A 20,611-nucleotide genomic window follows, 5' to 3' on the forward strand; every position below is an offset into this window, starting at 1 on the left:
TATCGCAACGCCACCTATGGTTTTGAACTTTCATCTGAAAAAGCTCATCAAGACGAAACCAAAAACCCAAAATTTAGGACAAAATGTTAATTAGAACCGGAAATATATGCCAGTCAATTTTCAAACTTTGACCTCTTATAGCTTGGGTCAGGGGTTATCGATCGACTTAAGTATTCTTTTGTTTGATAGGTATAATCTGCGGCTGCAACATACTAAAATTTGAGCCCGATGCACACTGAAGTTTTTGAGTTATTTAACTTAGAAAATTGAACATTTTTCTTTTTAGTAATAACGCCCCTAGCAGTGGTTTTATGAACTTGAGATGTTAGAAGGGGAACAGGAATTTTACGAGTTTTCCAAAATGCCCTCACTTTTCTAATTCTGACAATTAGAACCGGAGTTATGAGCATTTTAAAAAAATTATATTGGACATTTATAGCTTGGGTTAGGGGGAGTCTGGGGATCTTAACTTATTAAAAGCTCTAAGGCCCAGCTATAACATAATAAAATTTGAGTCCTGCTCGATGCCATAGGAGCGGAGCTATTGAGAAAACAAAAAAAGAGTGTTTTTTTAAGTGTGGTATTGTAATTTTCAATATCTCTTTTAGTTTAGGAGATATTAAGCTCCAAAGAACGGCCGGTCGGCATGGAACGTAACTTAGCCACCCGTATATTCGTGATCAGGAAGTGGCGAAACACGTTTTAGCAAAGTTTGAGCTCGATCGGACGACATGAAATTTTGGTAGGATTATATGTAGGGGAGACTGGGGCACCACCAAACACGGGGTAGCACCAAACACTAATTTTTATTTCTTAACTACTTGGACTATTTCAACAATTTCTTCAGTACACAAGCATCCCTATAGTGCCTATAAATTCCTATAGTTCTTGTCCTTAGAAGTCGAATATCTGATTAAAAAATCGCAGTGTTTGGTGGTGCCCCAGTTTCCCCTAGTAGTTCAGATTAAAAATATTACCTAACTAACTTTTAAACTTTTTACTAACTTTTAAATTAAGCTTGGGATTGTACGAAGTTTGGTCACTTCCCCTATTGGAAGGAATTTGCGTCAAAATTTTAACGTTTAACAGAAAATGATCGGCGAATCATGGTGAAGTGAAGGCGAAAGGTAATTTATTTCAAAATGCGAAATTTCGACGTGAATTTCACCCAATCTGTGGAAGTCGTAGCATCTGGCAAATACTCAATCTAATGAAACAAATGTAGGTAAATAACTAAGCTATGATTTCTGAAAATTCGTGAAATAAATGCACTGAATAAGGGAGCAGTGGGGCAAGTGTAGTCGAGGTCTTCCTGTTGTACTGCACCAGGCCTCTCGATGACGAGGCGAGAAGAGATCTCCAATTGTAGTACACATTTCACTGCAGACAAATGGTAGTTAGGAAAAGAGCAGGAGGACAATACGGTGGTGACGTGAGTGTAAACGGGCCAGATGGTGGAATGTGTGCATGTGGGAAAACTGTGCCATAAATTGTCTCAATTCCCAGTGTGTCACGATTTTGGCCAAAATTTTGAATTAAATTAACATTATAATGAAACGCAGAATGGAACACCTCCTGCTCCTGGTTGCCCGGTATGTCTCTCCTCCTTGGGATTTTCACTTTGTCTGCAAGTATTGGTTTGAATCATGCGTCGCAGAGGTACCTAGTGGTATCGGGTTAGTCACCCACCTTCTGACGGCATTGAGGCACACATACACGCACACAATTTAATTAAATCGATGGAATTAATTAAAATAATATAAGCGAAAGAGGCAAAAACAGAAGGAAAAGAAAGAAAAAAAAAAGAGTCAGCAGTGACTTAAGTCGCTCTGTGAGACACATGAAAAGAAATCCCTTCTCCTATTGTACCCATTTGCTTGGTATACGTTCCGAATGGCGCCAATTAATTTTAATGATTCTTCGAGCTCCTCATGTCATTATGTTAAGTGTGGATTTTTGAAATATTAAAACATCCTCTCTCGCCTCGTGTGATGCTTTATGATATCACGATGTTTCAGTTACAAGTATGCAGGGGCAAGGGGGGAGGGTGGAATTTTTTTTTTATTGTGACGAATTTTATCCTTATTATCCTTACCCGGTGGTACCCCTACCTTGGCGTGTTGCCACCCTCATACCGCCAAAAAGTGCGCCAGAGAGCTTCTTCGTGTGCCTTTTAGAAAAATTGCTCCATACAATTTTAATGAAGCCAAATTGTATATGTTTGACTGAGACAAAAGATCAGTATCATGTTAGTGAGGAGTGAGGGACATATATACATATATCTGTTTCACTTTTTTTGCCTCCTTGTATCTCTTCTCTTGATTATAAACATTACTCGCTGTAATTATTATTATCCGAGCCGTGCAGCCGAAGGAGGGGAATTGTTGGGAAGTTTAAAACCACCGCTTCATCTCGTATGACATTCTATATCTATCTCACTCGGCTACATCGGTAGTACTTTGAATTTGCGGAAGATGGCTGTCTCACTTCCATTGCACGACTTCACCCGATGTTCCACTTCGGTTCGCAACCAGACACTAATACTCACAAAAGTTGCATGATGCTACACTGTTGAATAGGCATGTTGGTTGGGATGTGTAAGTAAGATGAGTTAGGGTGTGTATCACAATTTTTGACATAAGACTCCGTCGGCGACTAAGCGTAAGAAGAAGACAACATGCTTGTACTCAAGAAGTCTGTCCTACTCTAAGACATCTCTCTCTTTCTCACCTCTGGTCTTGTCCCAAAACAACAACACACACCATCTTGTGCCAGACGCCTTATGTATGAAAGCGTAAGGTATAGTGACAGCCGCATGGTTCGATCTTGCTTTCATTCCCGGCACTCGTTTAGTTTCAATTGATGAGTCAGAGAGTGTGCTGGTACGAGCGCGAGCCGCACATGTCTAATTAACCTTCTTACCTTAAAATACAATATTTCCCTACAAAAAAAAAAAAGAAATCACAAGTGAGACAGTTTTACCGATTGTAGGTGGGTTTTCAAAGGTAATTTCTGCGTTAGATGCTATACCTGAATTGGTATTTGCAACTGTATTGGTTTCAATCAACGAGTTTGTTTACCCCTCAATTGCCACGGCAATACCTCACCAACCTCGATCCGAAACGTCTTTTCGAATGGTCCTTGAACCTACAGTGCAGTGCTGAAGTCCAAATATTCAAACAACGAGTTAGCAACGGTGCAGACTTGTGGCGACTGTACCCGGGCCCCTTGAAAAGCAACCAAAAAAAAATAGTGAGGATTTTGTGCTTGGTGATTTAAGATTTGCTCCCCCTCACACACGAAGTGGTAGAGAAGTCAAAGAATCAAAATATGCAGTGACACCAAGTGCTTGAAAGTTATTTTTTTTTTCGGGAACGAAAGTGATGTGATGTTGAAGTGTATCCAATCTACTTTCCATGTGGTGCAAATTGCATGGATTTTCCCGTATAAGATTCCTTTTGAGTAAGAGAAAATTGGAAAAGGGATTCCACAGTTGTTCAATTGAATTTCATCCATTGAGAACCACAGAAGTGCCACATTGTCGAGACGCGGTGGTAGGAGAGAATAGTGTAGCACCTAAATAATTCAATTGATCTCATATGTAAGGCAATGCCAGACGTCCATCTGTGAGAGTCCTAGTATTGGAGTAACATAGTAGGGCAACATAAAAAAGGTGAGTCCTCTTCTACAACCATCCCACAGATACCGGAGCTATCCCACTTATATCTGTCATCATAGATACTTAGACTGCCCAATCGGGGATGCCCAATTAAATGAATATTGAAATATATGTGGACAAATAAACAATTGAATATGACGAAGTGGCGCGCTCGTAAATCTCCCTGAGAAATGCGGCAGAGAAACGGTGTGGCGCGCAATCAAGAGGCCAATTATAGTGGCGGAATTGTTGGCGGTTTGGGGCATGAATACCGGACGCGGACGAGTTTTCTCCCATATCGCCATTCTCTTTCTCACTCTATGCTGGGCCTTTTGCCCCCCCTCCCCTTCCCTCCTCTTCCATACCCCATCCCATTCCTTCAACTCCCCATCGCAATCCGGCGGCAAAGCGTTGTTGGGTGATTTATGATCAAACAGATTTCAAATTAGAATATAAATGTGATAGCCCTGCATTCGCACACATGGCTACCAATCACGCACACATTGGTGCAGGGTAGTAAAATCAGAGAAACCGGCAGCTGCAAGACGAGAAGTGAGGTGGAGAGGTGGCTTAATCACAATATCATGCGGTCAATATATTCGATAAATCGGGGGCGACGGCCAAATCACTGTACGCGCCATACACACGCCATTGTACAAGCATATAGCCAAAGAGCTGATATTCCCAAACTCGCCTTGTGATTTATGTACACCGCTGCTGAGTTGCTCTGCACGATGGTGCACTGTGTTGGACGACCAGAGGTGTATTGGGGAGGATATTTGGTCACCCGCCGGGTTGGTCCACATCACCACTAGAAAAAAAAAAGGATGGGACACCCATCCGGTGTACTCATCAGGATTCAAGCTCAGTGATACACTCAGCCAGAATCCGGAACCTTATCTCACACTTTCAACCCTCGCGGATATACAGTTATAGTCCGTTCAAATCGAGGGGCTACTTGTTTTATCATTCGTGGTCACATTTCGAATAGCAACGTGGTTGAACAATTTGATCAGAAAATACATCGTATTTTCAAACCAGCATTACATCCCATAGAGAAACCCGGCCTTCTAGCACGAAAGACTTACCTGCATTACAGAGAATTTTTGGGTACATAAAAGGGAGTCGAACCCAGGACAATTGCACAGTAGCGCAAGCGCTGTATCACTTAACACAACACGCATTTAATGGTATACCGTAGATGCGGGCGACTTTGTCAACCCCGGATGACTTTGACCCCCTACTGTTCGTAAACTTTTCTTTAATTCTATCATTTGAGAACGTTATTGCCGATCAGACATAGTAGATCGGATCGGTAAAGACCGTCATTAAGTGCTAAAATTAAAGAAAAGCTTGCGAACAGTCACTCACGTAGGACAAAGTCACCCGTGTCTCCGTTACTCTTGAAGTAAGGACGTAAACCAAACAATAATTTATTCGAGAATGATCTATGGGACACTGGGGCACCACCAAACACGGGGTAGAACCAAACACTGATTTTTTTAATCAGATATTCGACTTCTGATGACAAAGCCTATAGAAATATTTAGGAATTATAGGGATGCTTGTCCCCTAAAGAAATGGTAGAGATAGACGAAGAACTTTTGAAATGAAAATTAGTGTTTGGTGCTATCCCGTGTTTGGTGGTTCCCCAGTTTCCCCTATTTACATTTATTACTCTTAAAGCATGAGTACCATAGATACAGGTGACTTTACACTCAGGGCGTGACTATGTAGTCCCCCTTTTCGTAAGCTTCTCATTAATTCTACCACTTAACGATGATCTTTAGATTTTTCTTAAGTACCCTCATGGTCACTGGAGTATTCTTAATCCTAGAATTTAAAAGAAGCTTGCGAAAAACATAGGCACAAAGTCATCCGTATCTACGGTAAGACTATTTGCTAAAAGTTAAGGAATCCGGTAAGGAATTAATTTAATTTGGATGGATTGAAAATTAATAGGTTTTTGTAAATCAAATAGTCTCAACTAACTTTTTAGTAGAACCAGACTAAGAAAGGACTTGAATAAAAATGTTTAATCAGGCTCTATTTTAGTCAACGCAAACCACTTTTGTCCTAAGTAAAACTCTTGTGAAGTTAATTGTAAAGTAGTTGTAACTTCAGGTGCACTTACTGACGATCAGCAGTACTACTTAAGTTTTATATTAAGTAGGGGGAAGTGGGGCACCTTTGAAATTGGGATTTTTTCTACCTATTTTTAAATAAAATTGAGCCTTATCGTGATATAATTTAGCCGCAGAAACAGATTGAGAAGCTAAATTATATCACAATAGTGCTGAATTTTATTTAAAAATAGGTAAAAATCCCAATTCCAAAGGTGCCCCACTTTCCCCTAACGTTTTCTAAGCCAAAAGACACACTTACCTCTTAAGCTGAGAATTAACTTAGTGGATAATTAATAAGAATATAGTTTAATCCTCATTGTGATTAAGTACGCTAATGTGCAGAACATACCTACGGCCCCTACGGCTTAAGTCAAGAGACGGTTTAGCGTAATTATAACAAAAATAATGATTAAACTACATTTCCATCAGTTTCTCACTAAACCGTCTCTCGGTTTAAGTTGTAAGTCTGTCTTGAATATAAGTCATCTCTAGGTTAATCCTCATTTCTGTACCGGCCGTAACCTAACAAGATTAGTTCGAAGTTCACTGTAGTGTTGCTTTATTAGAGAGTACATTGAAACCCTAAAATATTGTTGTGCCGTATTCAGGTAGATACTTGCGAAAAGTTAGATAGTATACCTTAAACCCACATAAAATCCATCGTTGCCTTTTTTGACAGCTCCGAATCTACAAGCATAACACTATTTTTTACCCGATTTCTAGCATTACAAATAACAAATATAGCGCCTTCGTAGGAAAATCCCATATCCCCTTCCATAGTTTACAAAAAACATTAAAAAAAAACTCTACGTAATTAAATTTTCACATGTTATATTTAACGTGAAAAAATATGTTTACTCTATTATCACACTGAAATTAGAATGAACAGCCCCTCGATACGAATATTTACCCCCTGCTTGCCGCGAGCCGGCAATGTCTCGCCGCGATACCGGAGCCGCATTTCAGATTTGGTGTTGAGCGCAATAATAAAATGCAAACAAGAACCCAGCCGAGGTTTGAGTCTGTTACCCCCCAGCTCATGATAGAGATATCGCCGTTCGGCACACTATTGGACTCAGCCAGATAAGAACCGATAAATTTTACTCTAAATTATGTATTTAATAATATTTATTTACACCTATAAATTCCTATCAGAGCGTAAAGCGAACTCGTACACTCATAGATGCACGAAATAAAGCGGTGCAGGGCGTCTGCTGGGTATTGCTGCTCTGTGGGAAAATTTCACATGGCTCAAGGGTTTGCTCTTAGCGATGCAATCATTCGTAAAATATCCACGGTTAGAGGTCTGGATGTATCTTATACTATGGGAGTGTTAGAACAAGGAGACAACTTACATTGTCAGTTAGACAATTACAAGTTATACTTTGTCTTTTATCACTGGGACCGCTGAGACTTAATAAAGATTAAAGAGATTATAGTTAATTAAGATACAATCCTTAAGTTTGTTACAGTATAGAAGAGATTAAGTCGCTCAAAAATTATTATTTTTTATTTGAAATGTTAAATTATTTAGAATATTGTAAGTTTTCGGTGTAATAATAGTAGAAATATATTGACATTATCACAGTCATATAGTACTTCCGTTCTACGAAATCATAAGACTCTAACACAAGGCTTTATATTATCGTACCTTATATGCGGGTGACTTTGGCCTCCGTGGGTGGTTTTCACTTCCTACTGTTCGTAAGCTTTTCTTTAATTCTAATGTTTAAGAATGGTCCTCACCGATTAGACATGGTGAATCGAATCCGTAAAGACCATCATAAAGTGCTAGAATTAAAGCAAAGCTTACGAACAGTAGGGGGTCAAAGTCACCCACGGAGGACAAAGTGACCCGCATCTACGGTATTTTGTAGATGTATCGACAATCTCTTCTTCTTATTCTTCGTTTTTACATCATGACCTGTCAGGGTCTGTCCTTATGGGTCCTTTTCTTTTATTTCCTTCGGTATCTGAAACAGAAAAAGGGTCCTGAACAATGCAATTTCTGAACCAAAACATTGATATTCACAGCATCCGACTTGGGTCGAAATTTCACAAATTCACAAATTCACTTATTTATCTATGAATTATTAATATATCATTAACATACTCTTACTCACCTTGTAGATCAATAACTGAGCTTCATTTTTATTAATAATTTTAATTGAAAATAATATTTCATAATAAAGAAAAACCACTAAATGATTTCCAGCGACGAGCTGTCAACAGCAAAATTTTCTCGGAAATGAAATTTTTAGTGCACAACCCAGCTGACCCGAGTTTAAAAAATATTTGTTTCATCCACTTATTATACCGATAAAAATATAATATCTGGTTTTTCTTAAAGTAGAATAGTTATATTATGTTATTGCAGTGATTAATTATGGAAATAAAAATATAAATTATATTTTAAGTGGATTTATCGGAGTTGAATCGGTCGCGGCAACCGAGTTTTGCAATCATCGCAGTTACATGGCCTGACTATAATGCTTCTAGCTTTAGTTCAGCAATTGATTTATTATGCGACGTAATTCTTTCCATTATTTTTTTCTCTATTACCGTAGATACGGATGGCATTGTCCCCCTGCTGTTCGTAAGGTTTTATATTTCTAGTGCACTTACGAATGACCTTCACCGATCTGATCTACCATATCCGAATCGGAAAAACCATAATTAAGTGCTTAAAATAAAAGAAGAGTTTATTAAAAGCAGTGGCTAAATCATCCTCTGATGGCATTTGTCATAACTACATCGTATCTGATTTTTTTAAGAAGTAGAACTTTTACCAATGTATTCTTCTCGGTGTGCACTTATGATTATAGTCATTTGAAATATATACATTTTGTATTAATTCGGAAATAATTAAGAAGTTACATGGTAGCTGTAAACGACAAATTCAGTCAAACACTGAGAGAAATTCGAAAAAGTAAAAATGACATTTCGGAAATGTTAATTTTACCGTGCAGTATTGATCCAAAATAGGTGTAAATATTACCCTTTTTAGGTGTATTGGGGGTTAAAGTTACCCTTTTTTTTGTTAATTTTACCCTTAAAAAGGTGTAAAATTAACATTAAAAAATGTTGATATATTTTTACAACTAAAAATGTTAAAGTTATTAGGAAAAAAGTTAATCGCACCCTCTTTTTGTTCTCAGTGAATCAATATACCTATTGTGGCGACATAGTGTCAATGGTATCAATAGTTTCATAGTGATATAATCGTAATAGTAAAATATCTGGCCCTGGATAAATTGTGAGATGAGTTAAACAATCTTTTTTAAATTACAAGGATTGTACATAAGGCAGACAGTTTTAGGTTCAGAAATGAGATATTTATATTTCTTTTACTTAAGTTTTCTGAATTAAAAAAGTCATAAGATAGGATTTTTTAAATTAAAAGATATTAAATAAATTTTTTTTTAAAAACTTTGAAAATAAAGATGATTGTGTTAAAATGTTTAAGCGTTTACAAACTGTAAAAGACAAGTAAAGACAAAAAACAGTTTTTTTTTAAAGATATTTTGAGGATTCTAAATTGTTAAATATATTTTTAATCTGTTTTACTATATGGCTTTTAAACTATTTTGTGTACTTTTTATGTTTTGATAAGTTTTAGGTATGCAAAACTCTCTTCACTTAGCACTTTATTAAAATATTGAATTCATGCAATTAATGAGAAATTTATGATAAAACATATATTTGCGTATTTGTAAAAATTTTAGTAAAATATTTTTTATTTTTCTAAATAATGTTTTTGCCGTCCATGTCGTTTTAGAAATACTCCTTGAAGTAAATTATCTTCATTATAATATTCCAAATAAATAAGATTAGGTAAATTAGTGCTTATTTTTATTTCTCAAAAACTTTCCTGATATTATATGTTTTTTTACCGCATTGGGTGCACTTTTATACATACTGTTTTTAGTTGTGATCGGCTTACAAATTACAAATAAATAAATTTCATGAATTCTTGTAATATTGGGCTGGAAATCAATCATAAGTGACATGATAGGGGAGATTGGGGCAGATAATTTGTGACAAAAATATTTTTGAATGAGACAGATATAAATATTTCAATGAATAGATAGAGAGGTAATTACTCTGAATAAATAGTAGTTTACTCAATATTCCTTTAAAATCAAACTACACATCGTACTGTCTAATTCTATTCTAGGCTAATCTACCCTAGTCTCCCTTATTACTAAGTTTTACTTTAGTATATTGTCTCTACGTACAAAAATTTCAAAGTCAAATAGAAAAAACCAAATCTTTATTATTAATATTATTATATTATTTAGTCCTTTACCTATAAGGTCCACCCTTTTGCATGGTTTCATTAAGAAAAAAAATAGAATTCATGCCTGAAACTGCCTTATAATGCTCGGATACAAATTTGATAGCCTTCGCCCTGCATGTAGGTTTGTTTATACTGGATGCTCAATTTGACATAATTTCCAGTCATTGGAAGTAAATAGTAGTAACGTTTTAGTGTGCCCATCGCAGAATTTATATTTTGTGTTCTCGCCATAAAGCATTGGATTAAACGTTGAAATTTTGTTAGGATTTAACTACATTTGACTCTACTAAATAAATGTTTCTGTTCGTTTTATTGTGAGCATTTAAAATATATTTATAGATCGCGATCGCATCGTTGAAGGAAAAAAAAGCTGTAGTGAAATTTCAGTTTGCTTCAAATCTATCTGAATATCCGCCTTGGAAATTTGATTCCCATGAAATTTCAACCAGAAATTATTCCATCTGTTTTTTTTCTTGTGTTTATTCCTTGTCCGTATACATAACATAGATTTTTGGCTCTTTGGGCAATTATGCCACTTGTCCCCTCCATCAGCCAAAAATGCTCTTTCGGTATACGTTCTTGCAACAGTGATTGTCCGACGTGCCGTGAGCAAAGCAATTATCGATGAAAATGTTCTGGTAATGAAGGGATTGCGGTGGCAGCATTTGCAACTCCAGAGGAGTGAAAAAGAACCCACCTTCGGGAATATATTATTACAAGAAAATTAAATTAAGTTAGTGTGGCATCGATTGGTGAGAAATTTATATGTGCCTCGATACTATACTTATTGTACGAGCAACTATTGCTTGCTTTTATATTGTACCCACTCAATAAAACGAGGGTAGCGCGATAGTTGAAGTCTGCACGCAAACTGTAATTTATTTATGACTCTCAATATACTTCACTATGTATCTACCATAAGGATGAAGAGAAAAAAAAAGGAATTCTAATTTGGAACAGCAGGACGATATCGTTCTTTTGGCTCGTACGCCAAAATAAGAAATACATATACAAATGAAGAAAAAAAAACACCCAACATATAAATGAACTTTTATGATTTGCCTCCTTCAAAAACCCAAGTTTAATTAAAATTTGTGAATTTAATTACCTCGCGCTTGTACCGTATAATTCTACACTAATTTCATTTGTAATTCCTTCAAAAGTTCTCATCAACTAGCTGGGAGGGTATGAGGGTGAGAGATAGTAAAATGTTTGGACTAATGATGAAGTGAAAGAACATGGGTTTAGGTGATGTGCAAAGCATTCAGGCGATTGCCAGTCTTTCAAATATATATTGCAGATCTTGCAATTTTATTGAAGTCCAGTCGATTTGTGTGTTTCATGTGTTTTAATTTACATTTTATAACTACTTGGCCGTATATTATTAATTAATTTCTCTACAGGATAAGACAATAAAGTTAAATTGTAGCTTTATATAGTTCCTGAAATTATTATTTAATGATTTTGATTGTTAAAGTATCAGGCTAGGACATATTTTTTTAACCCATTAAGGACGATTGGAACTCCGGTGTCCCATAAAGAAAATAATTTTTCCTGACTACCTAAAGTTATTTTTTTCTTATGTTTGTACGAAATTGTAAAGTAGAAGATTGAATGAATTTGATCCATTCTTTGCAAAAGGATCAAATTTGGATCAATTTGATCCTTTTTACCAGTGTTATAGAATTAAAACATTTGAATAGATCTTTTGTAAGATTGACATCCCGTACAGAAAAATATAAAAATATTGCATAGACTGTAAAACTCGATTGCGAGAAGACCTAGTCCCTTTATGGAACGCTATGCATAATTATTTATTACTTCTTATATTCTTAAATTTCATAGTATTATTGTGTTTGTAGTGAACGTAATTAAAATTTTAAAATTTAAAACTATTTTAGTGTAGCAATACTCTTTTTTATTAAGTATAATTAAAGTATTTGTAATAGGCTACTCAAAAACTATTGTTGAAATGATCTCTGGAAGAGAAAGAAATTGTAAAAATATTGAATATTAAAAAGAAAAATTAAATAGGGTAAGTGTGCCAAATTCCGGCCAGCTTGCAATTCCGGCCGCCTTTTTTATTCCTCGAATGTCCATGAATTTTTAGTTTTTGCATACTTTAGAGATTATACAATGGAAAAGAATAACAAAAAAATGTCGCTTCGACGAACAAGATGATCTGAAAAAGACATTTGAAGAATTCCGGAAAGGCAAGGAACTATGAGAATGAAGGTGGTCGGAATAGGCCATCAATGATTTGCCTATATTTTTTTTATTTTAAAATATATTAAGAATGATTTTAGAGAAAATAAAGACGATAAACTGTCTACAAGGTTCCAAGCAACACTCCTTACAAAAAAAGTAACAAAAAAATCAATTTGCATTAAAAATATTGCATTTCAAACTTGAGACTTTAGCGCGTGCATGCAACTATGCCGAAATTTGGCACACTTACCCTACAAATATATTAAATTGCACTGCAATTTAATTTTACAATTGAAAAATTTAGTAGGGGAAAGCACCCATCCTTTGTACGGTCCCAAGCTTCATAATGACTAAATTTTTCCTATGTTTTTGAATAAATATGACTCCGCTATATATTTTAAAAATAGGAAAACCTAAGATTTTTAAAATAAGGGTGTGATGAGTCACATTCTTAGAAAAAATGGGAAAAATTTAGTTATTATGAAGTTTGGGATCATGCAAAGTATGAGCATTTTTCCATAGTTTTGAAATTTTCAATAATTTCAATGGTGCATCATTTTTTAGGCTTTCAGTATATAGGGGAAAGTACTCTCCCTTCGAACGTTCATGCCTTCAAATAATGTGAATTTTCGTTTATTTTTCCTAAGGGACTTACACATTTCTAATAAATATCAGTAAGCTTACTATCAATTTTCAATCAAAAACTAACTAATCAAACTATCAATTTTTTATCAAAAGTTCGTCATTTCTTAGCCATCATTATCAGATCATTATAATGCTTATGAAACGAGATGAGAAATGGTAGGTCCGCTCTTTATAAACAAAGAGAAAATTCGCATAGTTTGAAGGTTCACTCTGTGCGAACCATGCCTACATTCCCCTACATAAAGCACGTAATTTTCAATAATTGACGATAAGCTAACCATTGTTTAATAGAAATATGTAAGTCTCTTGGGAAAAATAAAAGAAAATTCACATTATTCGAAGGCATGAACGTTCGAAGGGAGAGTACTTTCCCCTATGCTTTAATTTTTAAATTTTATTTTTAAATTAAATTAAATTATAATCCTATTTTTTGTATGTGAAACCATACATAGATCATACCTAATGTATTTTTCACAAAAAAGAAAAGGAAAATAAGTGTAAACAATGCGCATATGTCTCTATCACGACCAAAATGAGTGTTTTTGGGAGGGATTTAGAAATTTAGAATTTATCAATGTTGACACATTTTGCATGTTGCCTGGTTGTCTCTCTTCTCTTCCTTCATCAGCAAAAGATTTTGCTCTTTTGCTGGTTCCTTCATTCTATAAGATTTTTTTTTTATCTTCTATACTCAAGATTATTTTGAGAGTCTTATTTATTTGTTCAGTGATGGATCCATCTGTACAATACACCCAGTGATTTTCGAGTTTTGTTTGGGAAGTTTGAATTTCGTGACGAGATGAAGATCTATTTTTGGGCTGGACGATGTGTCCACAAGATGAAATACCCAAGATCCCACCCATAGAATTTCACATTTTCTAAAGTGTGATTGGGAAAAGTTGGTTTCGGGATTCTTTTTTTTTATTTCTTTGGTCCGGATAGGGGACATTTGAGTGAAAAATTCAGCAGACCACGGAATTGGTCTATCAAAAATTTTGAATAGTTTGTGAGAAACAATTGCCTTTCAACTTTCAACCGTGACGAAAGATACTAAACAATGGCATTTCACACATTCACCAATTGTGCCATTTGAGAATGCGAGAAATTTTCCAAAGCGCGACATCATTGGGCAGCAAATTCGCAATTCCTATTCATAGATTTCACATCTTCTGGCACAAACCGGCACAACATAGGGTCGCGCGATTGATTGAGCAAGCATACCCAAGGAAAGAGAACCAAGTGCCACTAAGTACACCACATCCCACAAAAATTATGCTCGAAAAGAGTGGGGAATTGACGAGGACAGGGTCAATACAGAAATAGCCATAAAACGCGAGAATTTTCTTCAAAACTTTCGCACATATATTCACAATCACTGACGATTGTTATTTTTTTTTGGACGGGAAGCAAAAAATGAAATAAGAAAGACGAGCAACAGACCAAGAATGACGTGGTGTCTGGTGGTTTAAATTCACAAATACAGTGATTTTGAAATGAAGGGAAGAAAATGTGAAAATCATTCAGAACACCAAAATACACAGCAATAAAAATTCACAGGAAAGTGCAACCACAAAGTCCAGAATAAAGAAGCACAGGAGGAGTAAACAAAGAATTGAATAAGAAATTAAATGATTCTCTTCCCTATTATAGAGAAGAAACATTTTGGGATGCTTTTTTTTTAAGGATTTAGTAAGGGCAAGTGTGGCAAATTTCGGTATAGTTGCATGCAAGCGACAAAGTCTCAAGTTTGAAATGTACTCCCTCCGTTCCGAAATAAGTCGTACGTTTGGCGAAAAATTAGGGATTAAGGAATGGTTTCAGAGAATGTTTTTGTTATGTGCAAATATATTGTGTATGAACTATCCTCCATGTTCAGGGGTAATATGGAGATCTTACGACGATGGTAAGTTGAGGAATCAATATGTTGAAGTTGTCCATTTTTCGCGTTTTTTTCAAAGAGCTCCGGTAGATAGTTAATTACTAAAAAATGGACTGTGATTAACATTACAGGCTAGAATTTTTTCTAAATTTTTAGTATGTACAAGTAGAACTCAACAGTTATTACCGATATGACATTTTTTATTGCTCAAATTTTGCAGAATGAGCAATAAAAAACACATCCTTTTTTATGTTGTCGAATATCTGGGTGCTAAATAGTTAGAGATAGGGACTTGGGACCTTCGGCGGATCCCCCATAAGTTGACCCTGGGGTCATTTATATGTTTCTCTAAAGCATATCCAGAATTGAAGAAAAAAATCGCATGACGTGTTTTCGAGCAATCCCAAAAAACATGATTTTGGAGGGGAAGGGGAGGGGTGGGGGCAAAATAAAGGACATATTAATGGTCCCAGGGTCAACTTATTGGGGGGTCCCCCAAAGGTCCCAAGTCTGCATCTCTCACCATTCTGCAACTATTTTAGATTGAAAATAAAACGCCAAAAATAAGACATTTTTAAGACATTCGTTCCTCAACTTACCACACTGAGAGAAATCCGAAAAAGTTAAAATAACATTCCGGAAATGTTAATTTTACCCTGCAGTATTGATCCGAAATCGGTGTAAATATTACCCTTTTTAGGTGTATTAGGGGTTAAGATTACCTTTTTCATGTTAATTTTACCCTTAAAAAGGTGTAAAATTAACATTAAAAAATGTTGATATATTTTTACACCTAAAAAGTGTTAAAGTTATGAGGAAAAAAAGTTAATCGCACCCTCTTTTTCTTCTCAGTGCATGAAGACTGTACCCCAATTTTAGTGCTGAACATTAACAATAGTTCTTTACAAGAGATAATTGTTGAAACACAAAACATTTACCAACAAACTTTCCCTTAATCCCAATTTTTCCGAAACGTATGACTTATTTCGGAACGGAGGGAGTAATATTTTTAATAAAAATTGAATATTTTTGATACTCTTTTATAAGGAATGTTGCTTGGAACCTTGCAGACAGTTTATCATCTTTATTTTCTCTAAGATTATTCTAAATACATTTTAAAATGAATAAAAATGTAGACATAGAATTGGTGGCCTGTTTCGGCCACCTTTATTCTTATAGTTCCTTGCCCTTCCATAATTCCTTCAATGTCTTTTTCAGATCATCTTGCTCGTCGAAGCGACATTTTTTTGTTAATTTTTTGCATTGTACAATCTCAAGAGTATGCAAAAACTAAAAATTCATCGAAATTCGAGGAACAAAAAAGGTGGCCGAAATTGTAAGCTGGCCGGAATTGGCACACTTACCCTAAATCCGTTAATTTTGAGAAGAATGCTTAAAAATTTGAGTTTAATATTAAGTGACAAAAAAATGTGAAATTCTGACTTAAAGATTAATGATACAGTTGATACAGTTCATCTATTCAAATTTCGACGGTTTAGAATAAGATTCCAACAACTCGAATTTTAACAAAATTTGTTTTATGGGTACTTATGGTAAGTGTGCCAAATTTCGGCCAGCTTTATAATTCGGCCAGTTTGAGTGTAATTTCGGCCAAGCAATAAAATAAATTACAATTATGGATTTAATCTTCGAGTAGTCAATTAATTTATTTTGCTTTTTAAAAATTTATTCATTTTAGGATGTATTAATACAAAGAGCGTTAAATTTTAGGTATAATTTGAATTTAAATTGTGTTGTAGAAACTCAGTGTGGAAAGAGTCGTACAAAAAGTGTGACAGATCGCTTGTGTTTCTAGCAGCCTTGGTATTTGTGGTGAAGTTCAGAGGGTTTTCCTTCGATGTTTTTCATGAAATTGATTAGTTTTCATTAGAGATTCTTCCTGTTTACGTTAACCTTGTAACGACAAGACACTTTTCACGGACTGAAAATCAACAATAAAAATTAAGGGAAAAATATTCAATGATAAGTCTTAGATATAACCTTGGAAAGTTCAACAGAATCTTATTCGATATATTTTGTGCCTCTATGAACAATAAGGACAAAAATAGCCAAGAAAATAGCTCACAAATTTAAACAATTTTTCTGACAATACCAATGAATAATATTTTTCTCTTTAACGAAAAATATTACGTATGAGTATTGTAGTTTTTATTGCCAAAAGGGTTTTGCTTAAAAAAAATTAGAAGTATAAAAAATAAATAAAATCAATTATGAATTTCAGAATTTAAAAATTCGCCATTTTTTTAACTTAAATATTTACTACATAGCAAATAGCTTGAGACTTGCAAAAAATATTCTAGATTCCTTCATCCTTCTACTTTACAATTATGTACAAACATAAGAAAAAAATAACTTTAGGTAGTCAGGAAAAAATATTTTCTTTATGGGACACCGGTGTTCCAATCGTCCTTAAAGGGTTAAAAGTGAATCATTCTTTAAATTTCTGGTGAAATTTTCCAGCTGGATCCTGTATTTCGCGTAAAAAAGTAGGTACTTTGTGAGCGTCTCACCTATGATGTAATGTTGCCTATTCCGGCAACATCTTTTTGCTTTCCTAAATTTCTCAATTATTTTTTTTTTTTTAATTTCTGAGTTCTAAAATGTCCATAGAAATAAAAACATCGCCTCTATGAAAAAGATGATGTAGAATAGGCCTTGGAAGAGTTCAGGAAGGGCAAACTGCTATGGGGTCTGCGAGTAAATTTGGGATGACAAGATAAACTCTTCAGGTCTTCAGGACAAATTACAAGGAAGATCTGATGGCTTATGGGTTATATAAACGTATTAAAGTAAATATTTTTAAACTCATTCCGTATGACGTTTTGGAATTTCCTATCAGTTGCTTCACAAAAAGTGGTCAAAAACAAGGTGACCGGTATTACCCTCAAAGTGGCCGGAATACTACCCAAAGCAATGTCTATATTTTTATTAATTTTTCAATATTTTTGGAAGTAATTTGAAGAAAACAAAGATGATAAACTAGTTTTCAAGGTTCCATACAACCCTCCCGAAAAGGAAGTAACAAGAAATTTCAATATGTATTAAAAACATAGCAATTGAAACTTAGGACTTCGATGCTTATTTGCAACTATGCCGAAATTTGGCACACTTACCCTATTGGCTGCAATTTGTGAATCAGTCACCGATTTAGAAGTCAAACGGTTAGAGAAATCAATCCTAGGTCTCTCTACAACCCCCTCTATATGTCGTAACACAAATAATCAACACGATCCATAGCTTTATCTATAGCTTTTTCTTTCCTCCAGAAGCATAAAAATGCTTATAAAAAGTGCTTAGCACAATCTTTCTGATAGATCGTAAAAAAAATGTCTCCATAGCTGAAAATCATGCTGGAAATGTGTAATTAAAATTGATTTGTGTTGAGAAATCATTTAGAAGTTACTCTCTCAATGCTCATATGCCAATCTCCTTCGCTAATGATCTCCGGATGTGAGTGCACAACAATTGTATGACTCTTTCTCCATCATATCCGTCGTTGCACTCAGATGATGAATGAGAAAGTTGGAGTTAGTGGAAGTTACCAAACTAATTATCAGAATTAAATCATCGAGAAGTTTGAGATTCCTCATCCATTGATGGATGCAGATGCACAGCATCTTTCTCATTTAAGCAATTTACTTGCTCACCCACCTTTTGGACACTCATTAGTTGATAGCAATGCGAGGAATGACACTTTTTTCCGGAGGGTGCTAACACACAAAATGTTCCCCCTCATTCATCTTCACATTCCCTTTCATATCACAATCATTGAATATGATATTCCTAATTAATTACAATATATGTCATTATTGTATATATATTTCAATATAATGAGTTTCTGTGTCAATTAGCGTTGCCATCTCAGCTATAAATACACACTCCATCTTATCTCACTCGCTCCTCTGTGCCAGCAACGGGGCCCCAATGCATAGCCCGAGGGGCACAGGCGGAGGCGGACGGAATCCGACAACGAAGAAGTTGGAAGAAAAGTAAAATAATGAGGGAGAGGCGAGGGGTTAAGCCTAAGGGGAACATATCTTCTGATTAACTAACAGAAATATTAATTGAATTTGTCGAAAATTTGACTAGAATTAAGTAATCATTTATATTTGAAATCTTGATGTTACAATTTGAGGGAAATCCCGCTACCGTTTTGTCTTGGAGATTGAGAGACACCAATAATCCTTTAAGGACCAGTGAGACACCAGTGTCCTAAAAACAAAAACTTTTTTTTTGACTGTAGAAAGTTATTTTGTCTTCAAGATAGTTCGTAAAATTAATTTTTATTTTTAGGACACCGGTGTCTCATTCGTCCTTAAAGGGTTAATTAGGTAAGACAGCGATGGTGCAGCGAAAGAGAGAGAAATCTTTAGTATTATGGATTTCAATTAATTTTTTAACTTTCCATTCTATTCAGTTTTCCAAAAATAAATATCTAAGCCCCTGTCAAGATCCCAAAAGCCAAAATCGCGAACGCCAAAATCTCGAAAGATCCAAAATCCTAAACGTCAAATTTCCGAAACTCAAAATCACGAATAGCCAAAATTCTATATCGGTCAAAAATTCGAAAAGCCAAGATCCCGTATCGGTGAAATATAGTTGAAATCCCGAAAGCCAAAGTCAAAGTCATGAACTCCGAAATCCTGAAAGGGAGAAAATTCTGAAAACCAAAATCTCGCAATGTTAAAAGTGTAATAGATACTTACAGACGATTGCACCCGCGTTTGCTGAATTTTCTATATTTCGGAAAATTATTCCACACAGAATAATTCAGTATTTTCACCATTCGGGATTTCGACTTTCGGGATTTTGTCTCTCCGAAATTTTGGTGATCGGGATTTCATTTTTTCGGAAATGTGGATTTTCGGTATTTTGGCCTATTCGGGATTTTGTCTCTTCGAGATTTAGGGTTTTCAGAATGTGGAGGTTCAGGATTTTGGCTTTCGGGATTTTAGCCCTTTAAGAACGAGCGAAACATCGGTATTCCAAAAACAAAAACCATTTATTCTGACTATTTAGATTGAGAGGATGAAATAATTTTGTTTAGTCAGAAAAATTGTTTTTCTAATTCGGACACCGGTGTCCCACCTGTCCTTAAAGTGTTAAACGGCACTCAAATAATTTAATATTAAAAAACAAGTGAGATTTTTTGTGAATTTTTATAGAGCATGATCAAAGTTGTAGATCAAAAGAATTGAGAATGTCTACAGAAAAATCAGGAAAGAAAGCCCTCTTGCGGAAGAAAATGATCATGGAATCAATTAGTTGTGATTTTTTTAAAAAATATTATTATTTTTTACCAGGAGTCACATATGCAATTAAATTTCATGTTAGTAATTTGAAGTATACCTACACTGAGAAAAAAAGAGGGTGCGATTAACTTTTTTCCTCATAACTTTAACACTTTTTAGGTGTAAAAATATATCAACATTTTTTAATTTTAAATTTACACCTTTTTAGGGTAAAATTAACATGAGAAAGGGTAACTTTAACCCCTAATACACCTAAAAAGGGTAATATTTACACCGACTTCGGATCAATACTGCAGGGTAAAATTTCCAGGGTAAAATTTTTCAGGGTTACATTTCCGGAATGTTATTTTAACTTTTTCGGATTTCTCTCAGTATATCAGTTTTGATGATCAGGAATATTCAAAATTCAGTGTCGTGTTAAACTTTTGTTTCTATCTTCATAATTTGTCATCAACTGGTACATTTGTGCCATAAAATCTGTATAGCAGGGTTTCCGTTTACTAAGAAGAACTTATCCCAAAA

At 35.0% G+C, this 20,611-nt stretch overlaps 1 protein-coding gene across 4 annotated transcripts in view; it reads left to right on the forward strand.

Moving 5' to 3' along the window:
- The window catches only part of LOC129807191 (LIM domain transcription factor LMO4), a 304,468-nt gene that overhangs the window by 123,530 nt on the left and 160,327 nt on the right, over nt 1–20,611 (forward strand). For 2 of the 4 annotated variants that reach the window (XM_055856288.1, XM_055856285.1), the window contains exon 1: nt 1,585–3,673. The exons of the other annotated variants lie outside the window; for them this stretch is intronic. The gene's annotated coding sequence lies outside the window, so the exon portion shown is untranslated. Of the gene's footprint in view, nt 1–1,584; nt 3,674–20,611 lie in introns of those variants that run through there. 4 annotated transcript variants of the gene reach the window in all.

The sequence above is a fragment of the Phlebotomus papatasi genome, chromosome 3 (genome assembly GCF_024763615.1).
Source record: "Phlebotomus papatasi isolate M1 chromosome 3, Ppap_2.1, whole genome shotgun sequence".
Taxonomy (NCBI): Eukaryota; Metazoa; Arthropoda; class Insecta; order Diptera; family Psychodidae; genus Phlebotomus; species Phlebotomus papatasi.